The sequence below is a fragment of the Quercus lobata genome, chromosome 3 (assembly GCF_001633185.2).
Source record: "Quercus lobata isolate SW786 chromosome 3, ValleyOak3.0 Primary Assembly, whole genome shotgun sequence".
NCBI lineage: Eukaryota > Viridiplantae > Streptophyta > Magnoliopsida > Fagales > Fagaceae > Quercus > Quercus lobata.
This window is the reverse complement of record NC_044906.1, coordinates 438,601-449,670: the sequence shown is the minus strand read 5'-3', so window position 1 is coordinate 449,670 and position 11,070 is coordinate 438,601. Positions and strand designations below refer to the sequence as shown.

General features: G+C 36.1%; 1 long non-coding RNA gene across 1 annotated transcript; it reads right to left on the bottom strand.

The window, feature by feature from the left end:
- Positions 1-37: 37 nt before the first annotated feature.
- On the bottom strand, positions 38-754 carry LOC115979564. The gene is made up of 3 exons (XR_004089097.1): positions 690-754; positions 153-259; positions 38-69 (listed from the first exon to the last, which is right to left on the bottom strand). It is a non-coding gene; the product is annotated as an uncharacterized LOC115979564 (long non-coding RNA).
- Positions 755-11,070: the final 10,316 nt, after the last annotated feature.

The following is an 11,070-nucleotide window of genomic DNA, read 5'->3' as shown; positions in this document are numbered from 1 at the left end:
ACGTGGATCTAACCCACCCTGTGGCAATACATATTTACGGCGTCGAACCTTTATCATGCCAGGCGCCTCCTGCACACGGACGAGTATTGTGTTAGGAGATTAAACACGAGGTAATTATAAAACAAACATGTATTAATAATACTACTACATACCTCGTCAGCGGCGCACCTCCAAAGCGGACTTGACCGATGATTCGGCTGCTGGGACAACTGGGTATCCACATCGGGTCCAGGCCGCACTCTATCTAGTGCCTGCATATCTGACATGGCAGCAAATACATTGTTAGCAATTTTCTAACAAGTAAACCACATTTAATATAAAATAAAAGCATAGATTCAGTAAGGCATTATATTTTGAGCACAAGATTTTCAACATCACTTCTTAAATAAATAAGAACTTGCCATAAAAAAAATTATTTCAGAACTATTTAAATCACTTCTTAAAGCTTAGGATAATTATTAATTAACTATTTATGAAAATATAAGTTATAACACCACTCGATTTGCCAAAACCCCTAATCAAAACCCCAAGCACATTTAAACTCATTAATGAGAAAATCAACGAAATTCTCATCTTCATTAGTAAATTTACTACTTCCTTAAGTTTCAACAAAATAATCAAAATCCCACACAAAACGCAACCTAACATTAACCAACATCAGAAAATATTTCAGAGGGAGAGGACCGTACCTGTAATCAGCGGCGGCGGGAACCAACGACGACTGATGGAGACTCGAGGAAGAGTGGGGAAGCCTTATCACAGAGCGAGAGAGACAGAGTGTGGAGAGAGAGTGATGGCAGAGAGCGAGGGAAAGAGAGTGTACAGGGAGAGCGAGTGACTGAATAGCGTTGTGAGACGTTAGGGTCCTATTGATTCAAATCGCTGAAAAAAACTCGATTTCCAGTTTCCCGAGTTATGACCGTCTACACAAACATTTTTTTATTGGGAAAAATTCGAAGGGTCAGACTAACTTGACCATACAAATATCGAGTTATTCATTAAAACTCGATTTCTATATTGTCGAGTTACAAAAGAGGGGCAATTCCCTATTTAGTTTCAGAAAGAGGGCAAACGAATGTTTAATTTCCCAAAAAAGGGTATTTGCCCATTTTCTCCTAATTCTTGTGGGATGGAACTAGAAAATTGGTTCTCATCAAGATATAAAATGGTTAGGTTGCTTAAGTTTCCAAGAGAAGTAGGGATGACACCCGTGAGATTGTTTACTAATAACTCAAGGTCAGTTAGAGAACTTAGCATTCCTAATTCTTGAGGGATGGAACCAGAAAGTTGATTCGTATGAAGATATAAAGTGGTTAGATTGCTTAAGTTTCCAAGAGAAGTAGGGATGACACCCGTGAGATTGTTTATTGATAACAAAAGGTCAGTCAGAGTACTTAACATTTCTAATTCTTGAGGGATGGAACCAAAAAGTTGGTTTATAGAAAGATCTAAAGCGGTCAATTTGCTCAAGTTTCTAAGAGAAGCAGGGATGACACCTATTAGATTGTTTATTGATAAATCAAGGTCAGTCAGAGAACTTAGCATTCCTAATTCTTGAGGGATGGAACCAGAAAGTTGATTTTCAAAAAGATATAAAATAGTCAATTTGCTAAAGTTTACAAGAGAAGTAGGGATGACACCTATTAGATTGTTTGTTGTTAACTTGAAGTCAATCAGAGAACTTAGTATTCCTAATTCTTGAGGGATGGGATCAGAAAGTTGAGTCGTATGAAGATATAAAGTGGTTAGGTTGCTTAAGTTTCCAAGAGAAGCAGGAATGACACCGTGAGATTGTTAAATGAGAAATCAAGCTTACTCAGAGAAATTAATGCTCCTACGTCTTGAGGAATAAGGCCAGTCATACGGTTGACAGAAAGGTCAATGATGTGAAGGCTGGTTAATTTGCCTATTTCAGAAGGAATTCTCCCAGTGAATTGATTAACAGAAAGGTCAAGAAGAGAGAGTTTGGAGAGGTGAGAAATATTTGGGTTAATGATTCCAGATAGTGAGTTGTAAGAAAGGTTAAGACTGAGTAGATTGGGGAAGGATTGAAAGTTGAGATTGTGAAGCGTACCTCTCAAACCATAACTTGAAAGGTTTAGATGAGTGACGCTTCCAGAGTGGTCGCAATTTATTTCGACCCAATTGCAAGGATTGGTTCCAACCGACGAGGACAAGAGAGATTGGCTTTTGTTGTGAAGGCTGGTTTTCCAATTTAGAAGAGCCATCGCTTCCTTTGTTTCCTCTTCTATCTTAACCTTACTGCTAGAGTGAGCAAAAGGTGAAGATAGGGAGGAAACAGGAGCAGTGGATGAGGAAACGAAATGGAGCACGATGAGAAGAAGGTGGAAGAAGAGTAGAGATGAAAGGAATTGGTTGAAGAGAGGTTTGTTTGAAAGGGAAGTCATAATGTAGGGTGATGGAAGGAAAGGATAAAGTAAGGTTGGAAGAAGAAGTGGATGAATGGGTTGAAATGGATAGAGATATTAATTTATAGATGGGACTGTGGGACTGTAGGAGTGGACAAATGACTTCATGCTGAATATTCAATCTGAACTACACCTTAAACATGATAACAGTGCTAACATTGCCTATCAAAGTCCGTAGATAGATAGATCTGGCAGCTTTCATTGCTCTGTGTCCTTCGGCGGATTGGAGGAAAATTTCAGTCCTTATAATTAGTTTATTCGAATTTTTTTTAAAATTATTTTCTGATGTATTTTGGAATATTTTTTTAACCCATAACTTACATACTCAACTCAATGTCACAAATTTTTTTTTGACGTATATTGGAATTTTTTTGGTTACAATTCTGTCCTTACTTTTCTCTCTCTCAACATGATTTTGCAAAGGAACAACACAATAATTATGCGGATTAAGTTAGGGACACACTGAAAATTCATAGTATTTTAAAAAATTAGCTTACCACCTCAGGTCCATTACAATTTGTATTCTATTTTCATTTTTAGTGACTCGTGTGAAGTGGTACTCCCTCAAAAAAAAAAAAAAAAAAAAAAAAAAAAAAGAAGGTGTGAAGTGGTAGAGTTTGTAAATGAGTTGAGTTGATTGGTTTGAGTTGGGTTAATTGATTACTGGTTGAATTGTATTTTCACATAATAATAACAATGTCTTTATTTTCATTTATTACAAATAAGATGATAAAGAAACAAAATACTCAAAAATAAAAGTAAAATTTTATATATATTTTTAGGTTTACACAATCCAAAGTTCACAAATCTTGTCATCACCACAAAATAACGGGGAAAAAAGAAAAAGAAAAAAGAACTAGATAATGTGGATCATATCAAGTTATCCACCTTCTCAAGTGCACCTATTACATATAAAATAATAAAATAACTATGAGATAAAGAAAAATAAGTAAATACTTTATGTGAATTGCACCTCAATCCACTCAATTGAAAGACTAACTTGGTCTATAGGGAATGTGAGAAAGAAGTCTTATGAGATTGTTCAATTCTCAGGTTTGGGTGAAGGAGACTTTCTTCTTCTTCTTCTTCTTCTTCTTCTTCTTTTTTTTTTTTTTTTTTTTTTTTTTTTTCCAATTTTTATAGAAGAGAATGGAATATTTAATGGAATAAAATTTTGGTTAAATCCTTTTGGAGGATACTCACTTGACCCCAATATGTTTGCAAGACTATTGATTACAAGACTTTTGAGAGAGACTAGTTGAGTTGCAAGACTATTGAGAACCTTCAAATTAACTTTATTTAAAAGTAATGTGATTAAAAGCATATTCACAAATATAGGGGTGCCCAAAAACCTGATTAAGCTGGCGAAGCCGGCCAATTTACTCTTATAATTCTATCGAAGTTGGGTTTTAAAAACTCAAAGCCACCCTGTTTAATTCAGATGGATTTCAGGTCAATAAAATATCAGCCCTAATAACCCAACCCAACGGAATGAATGGGTAAAGAGATACAGCCCTTCTCATTTCTTGTTGCTGCTGTTTCCAAGTTCCAACTTTGAACCACTTATTAGGCTTAGCTATTACAATCTTGGTGAGCCAGTCATGCTGAATATTCGATTGGCATTTTGAGGACCAATTCGAACTGTGACCGTGAACAACAAGTACTGACAAGGAAAAGGCAGCGATGATCATATTGGCAACAAAGCAGCGCTAAATCATGGTCAATTGGTATAGAGTTGGGTGTGGATGAAGTTGCATGCTTTTCAAATGGGTTGGAGGAAATATTCGGTCCTTGTAATTAATTAGTCATTAATTTTTTTTTTTTGGTAAGCTGGAATTAACATTCAACTAACAACCGGAAACCAACCTAGGACAGCGCCTTTTACAAGAGTCACCGTGAATATCAGCCTCAACAAGGGAGACTAATTCCATAGGAGGAACAGAATAAATAATAAACTCCGAAGCTTGAGAATGGCCAGAATTTGCTAACCGATCCGCACATTTATTAGCTTCGCGAAATACAAGATTGATACGAACTTGGGGGATTTGGGAAATCAGTACCTTACAATCATCAAATAGAGAAGAAATAACAGAGTTACTGTAACGGGGATTTTTAAGAGCATCCACAAGAGCCTTGGCGTCTAGTTCAATAATAATGGTAGGAAGCTTCATTTGATGGATAAGCATCAAACCATCTCGTAAAGCCCAGATTTCTGCAGAAAAATTGTTCACATTGCCCAGCTGCCTTGAAAACCCAATCACCCAGTTGCCCATATCATCTCTGATCAAGCCTCCCCCAGCTGCCTTGCCTAACGCTGCACTCCAAGACCTTTCTGTGTTCAACTTCAACCATCCCCTCTTCGGTCTTTCCCACTTCACTTGCTTGATCATCATAGGTCGGTTCCGACTTGGCTTAGAGACACAGAGGAAGAACTCCAAAGCCTGAGAAGAGATACTCTTACTCAGGTTCGGATTAACACTCTTTCTATTGAAAACAACCTGGTTCCGCTGCTTCCAAATCCACCAAAGAGCAAAAGAGAATAAGACATTCCAAGGAATACCCACAGCATTTTGAGAAGATTTAAGGCCACCATTAGAGATTAGCCAATCTCTAATACCTTGAGAGAAGAAGGAAGATTGTACACAGTATAAACTTAATTGTTGCCAAATGGGTCTAACCAGACTACAATCTCTGAGGGCATGCAAAATAGATTCAACTTCTAAATGGCACAATGGACAGGTAGTATCAAGCGAAATCCCTCTATTAGCTAAACATTCCTTAACACCAATACTCTGCTGCATACACTTCCAAATAAACAATTGAATTCTAGGCAGTGACGAAAGCTTCCAAATCCAAGAACCACAGAAGGACCCGATACCAGGAGAGTTTATGGCAAGGAGATAGGCACTTCTCATATCAAAATTTCCTTTTAAAGAAGACTTCCAGGCTAGTTTATCACTGCATCTTGCCACACGAGGAACCGGGACAGCTTGAATGTCAGCTTTAACTTCAGGGGGAAGCTCAAAAGGAATAGTAGTCCAATCCCAGCCAGCAGGAGAAAACTCATCTTTGATTTGTAAATTCTCCAAAGCTTGCGGGATCGGGCCGTGGATAAGAGACCGGATGGGACCAAGGTTGGTCCATGTATCAGACCAGAAGTTTAGATTGCTTTCGTGACCTGGGATCCATTTAACCCCTTTTTTGAAAACTTCTTCACCTTTCTTTAAGCCTTTCCATACTGGAGAGCTTGGAAGTCTAGCTTCATTCCTTGAGCTGATTCGTTGCCTATTGCAGTACTTGAACCTCAAAACCTTAGCCCAAGGCACATTCCCCTCTTTATGAAACCTCCAATTGAGCTTGGCCAAAAGCGCCGTGTTCCTACCTTTAGCAGTTTGTAAACCCAACCCTCCTGCCTCTTTCGGCTTAGTCACTTCACCCCAATTGACCCAATGCATTTTTTTAGCATGATCTGAAGACCCCCATAGAAAGCTTCTATTGACCCTATCAATACCATTCAGAATTTTTGCAGGAGGGGAAGCATATTGCATCACATAATTTGGGATCGTTGAGGAAGAAGCCTGGATGAGAACTACCCGACCAGCCATAGAGAGTAAATTGGCTTTCCACCCTGCCAACTTCTTCTTAACTCTATCTAGCACAAAATCAAAGTCATGCTTGCCGTCACCTGAGTGCTTCAACGGAAAACCCAGGTACTTACCAAGATTAGAAGTCGAATTAAACCCAAGACTATCAGAGAGAAGCTCTCTTTGATCCGGATCCACATTTGGAGAGAAAAACACACGAGATTTGGCTTCACTCACCCTTTGCCTAGATTTTTGGCAAAATTCATTCAACACTACCTTAATGGTATTACAGTTGTCCTGATCTGCACTAGCAAACAGCACCAAGTCATCCACAAAAAATAAGTGCGAAAAAAAGGGGCCGCTCCTAGAAGCTCTCATTGGATTCTAGAGCTTAGCCTCACACTTCTCCTCAATCAAATGGCCCAAAAATTCCATACAAAGGATGAAAAGATAAGGAGAGAGGGGGTCTCCTTGTCTAATACCTCTAGATGGGCAAAAAGCATCTAAACAGCCACCATTAAAAAGAAGGGAAGTCGAGACCGAGGAAACACAGCTTATAATAATATCAATAAGAGAGGCAGGGAAATTGAAAAAAATCAGCATTTCCCTAATAAAACTCCACTCAATCTTATCATAAGCTTTTTCCAGATCAATCTTAATAGCCATACACCCCTTGCAACCTTTAGCTCTACCTATAGAATGGATCAATTCTTGCACAATTATAACATTGTCCGCCCCTCCCCTACCCGGAACAAAAGCCGTTTGATAAGGCGAGACAAGATACTCCAAATGAGGTCTAATCCGAGCAACAATAACCTTAGTGATGATCTTATAGATAGTGTTACACAGGCTGATAGGACGGTAATTACCAATGGTTTCAGGGCCTTGGACTTTAGGAATGAGCACAATATGGGTCCTATTAAGATAATCATGAACCTTTCTATCACTGAAAACTTTCCTTACTTCCTCCACTATAGACCCCCCAACCACAAGCCAGAACCGTTGAAAAAACCCGGCATGAAGACCATCCTGGCCTGGCGCCTTATAAGGTTTCATAGACCATAAAGCATCTCTGATTTCCTCCAAGGTAACCATACCACCAATCATGTCCTTGATTTCCTCGGGCAGATGCACATGGCCACGCACATTCTGCCTTGGCACCCAAGAGGCCTCCTCTAAAGAAGTGGTATAGAGGGAGATAAAACCATTTCTAAAATGCTCCATTACTTCTCTCTCCATCGTTAACCACACACCCCTCTCATCTTTAACCGAGGCAATGTGATTCCTTTTCATTCTAGCAAGGGCAGAAACATGATAAAAAGAGGTATTGCAGTCCCCTTGAATCATCCAATTAATTCTGGACTTAAGCATCCAGAGGTCCCTTTCTTGATCTAGAACCACCTCAAGCTCCTGATGCAACTTATCCTCGAGATTAATGAGAGAGGAGCTCGGCCAATTGGAGATAGCTTTTTGGACACCATAGATTCTCGCCATAATTCTTCTCTTCTTTTGGTGGATATTCCCAAAATGATTCCTATTCCAACAGGTAGCTTCTTTAGAGAAAACCTCAATAGACTCAGCTAAATTCCGGTTACCACCCCAAGCACTAGAAACAACATTAGGGAAAGACATATTCGAGAGCCAGAACTCTTGGAATCTGAATGGACGGTTGAGCCGAACGGATCTAATCGGAATGGTCTCCATAAGAATCAGACAATGGTCAGAGTGACACTGGGGAAGATGGGTAACTTTCGCCTCAGACTAAAGGACACACCACTTCGGATTCATGAAGAACCGATCAATCCTTTCCAAGATGAGATTACTAACATCCCGCTTGTTTGTCCAAGTGTACCTTGGGCCAGAGAATCCCATATCCACAGGACAATTAGTCATTATTACTTGACACTCCAAGCCATGATGAAATACTGCATAATTCTTGCTTTCAATTTCTTTGACTTTGACCACGGCCAATTTAGTCCTCTCTAATGAATGACCAAGTCAAGTCTCCTCTACCGAAATACCCGGTCGGTTGGTCCTTCCCCTAATGGCCACTTTGTGCCTTTTCAACAATCAAATGTATAGTTTTAAATTTGGTTCTAGAGGGGTTTCATATATTAGGAAAATGCAAATCCGCCGCAAGATTTGCATTTTTTTTTTTTCCCTTTTGAGTGATGAAATTGTCACGCTATAATTTTCATATGAGGGAGGTGTCAATTACCGATTTTATTTAGAATTATTTTGCAATTGTATGTTCATTCTTATTTATTTTAGGATCAAGTTTAGCTATAAAATTAGTTATGTTTTAAGGCTATAACCTTACTTAATATCTTTTTATTGGAGGTGAATTTTGACTAATCCACCATTGGATTATAATTTTTTTTCTTATTTTCCATGCTTGCCAAATTTCTTAAAAATTAAAGATCAATAGTTATGTCATCAATAAATTGTTTAAATTGCGAGTTTTTGTAGTTTAAAATTATGCGTAGAATATAAACTTATAGATTATTATATAGTAAATAATATCCAATTAATACAAAATTTAAAGTGTATTAAGAGTGTAAAGAATATGTAATCCAACGATTAGATTTTCAAAATATGTAGTAATGTTAATAATATTGAGTAAATTTGTAGCCTTAGACTACAACCAATTTTGTAGCTAAATTTTGTCTTTTATTTTATGCGTATGTAGGATGGTTGTGAACCTAACCCTCTTAATGTTGCAAACATTAAATTGATTATTCTGATAACAATTATATTTTTACTTTAGCATTCTCTAAAAAAAATCATTTAATAAAAAAATATTGTTACTTTAACATAGTTGGCAGTCATTTCAGCTCAGTTTTAAGTTTCTGGATTTATGTTTTTTACATTAAAAAAAAAAAGATTTTCTCAAAAGAATGGTCTCTCTTCTTCTTCTTCGATTGGCACAAAATTTGACATGTGTATTAAGAGCGTAAAGCACATGTCATCTAATGGTTACATTTTCGAAATATGTAGTAATGTTAATAATATTAAGTAAAGTTGTAGTTTTAGACTATAACCAATTTTGTAGCTAAATTTTGTTCTTTATTTTATATGTATGTAGGATGGTTGTGAACCTAACCTTCTTAATGTTGCAAAAATTAAATTGATTATTCTGATAACAATTATATTTTTACTTTAGCATTCTCTAAAAAAAATCATTTAATAAAAAATATATTGTTACTTTAACATAGTTGGCAGTCATTTCAGCTCAGTTTTAAGTTTTTGGACTTACATTTTTCTCAAAAAAACAAAAAGATTTTCTCAAAAGAATGGTCTCTTCTTTTATTTTTATTTTTTATAAAAATTCAGCTCAATCTTTTATGTCTATGATGATTTTTTTTTTTTTTTTTGGTAGTAAAAGGATTATAGAAGTTTGGGAGCTAACAAAAAATTACAATAGTTTCACAACATTTCAAATTATCCTACCACCTGTTCACCACAATCTGCAATTCAAAATTTTTTTAATGACCCATATTTGAGGTGGTATACTGACTTAAAATAATTATAGATTTTATTGTTTCGTACACAAGCATGTTCTTATGGCTGTGAATATACTTGATATTTTATTGAAGTAGCAAGTCAAAATTATTACAAGATCCTTTATTTTCAATATTGATAATTACTAATTAGTCCAAATAAGATGGGTTAGTACTTAGTAGTTTTTAGTCTTTTAGACATATTATGGACATATTATGTTGTAAAAATATTATGGACATATCATTTCTCTAAAAAAATTCTTACAACTCTTGCTTCAATCCTCTAATTCTACATCTGATCCACTATTTCTTTTCTTTGACATATATAGGAATTTTTTTAGCCCATTACTTACACAGTCAGTATCCTTACTCTAGCCTATTGTTGCTTACTTTTCCATAATGACCGTACTGAAAATGGGGCAGTCATCCAGAATTTTGCATTGTTTTCTAATGACTTGTGCGTAGTGGTACTGTGGTGGACTTGGAAAACAGGCTGGGTTGATTGCGTTTTGAGTTTGACTCAACTGAGTTCAGGTTGAAAACATGCCATCCTAAATCAATTGCAAAACGGTTTGGGTTAATCAGGGTATAAGTTAGGTCAATCTCGTTCAAGTTGAATTGTATTTTCACTTAATAATAATGTACTTATTTTCATTTTATTACAAATACAAGAATAAATAACAAAATAGTAAAAAATAAAAGTTAAATCTTACAAATATTTTTACCTTTACACAATCCAGAGTTCACAAATCTTGTCATCACCACAAAATAAAGAGAGAAAAAAACTATGAACATAAGAAAATTGCACATGTTCACAACAAGCTAAGGTAAAAACCCACTATAAGTCAAAATAAAATGAAATAAAATTAAAATAAGATTATACCAAAAACCACCACAACTAAAAGGCTATTGTAAAAATGTTGAGAGATTTTGCTTTATCCTTAAATTTTCACCATTGTAATATGTTGAGTTGAGGAATTTTTCTACAAATTAAGTTGTAAGAGAGATTGAGTTTGCCTACGAATACAACCATTCCCACACTTAATTTCACAACTTGCTGAATTATGATATTGTGAGAAGTTTACGTAAAGTGGTGGGTTGAACAGGGAAAAAAATTTCCACCACTCATAGTTACACAACTCAGCAGGTAGTGAAATTGAGTGTGTAACTAGCTATATCCATCATATTCAAGGATTTTTTTTCAACCCATTTAGTGGTTGTCTAGATTATAATTTTTTTTTTTTTTTTTTTCCGTTGCTGAAATGAAGGTTTCTATATTTCATAATTCTTACTTGTCTCTAATAGGTTATGATGATCTTTGCAATTGTTCAATTGCTTTGTTAACTAACTAGTCATGCTTGGGAATCAACATGTCATACATTAGAAGGAAGTATCATGTTAGGTTTAAAAAAAATGAAAGTGTTGGTATAAAATATAGAAATCAGATTGACTTAATTGTTCTACTTTTTTACTTTCTTACTTATGTTGATGTGCTTTCAATTGTTTTGTTGACTAACTGACCATTAGGGTGGAAAGATTAACTAGCCGTGTGTTTTG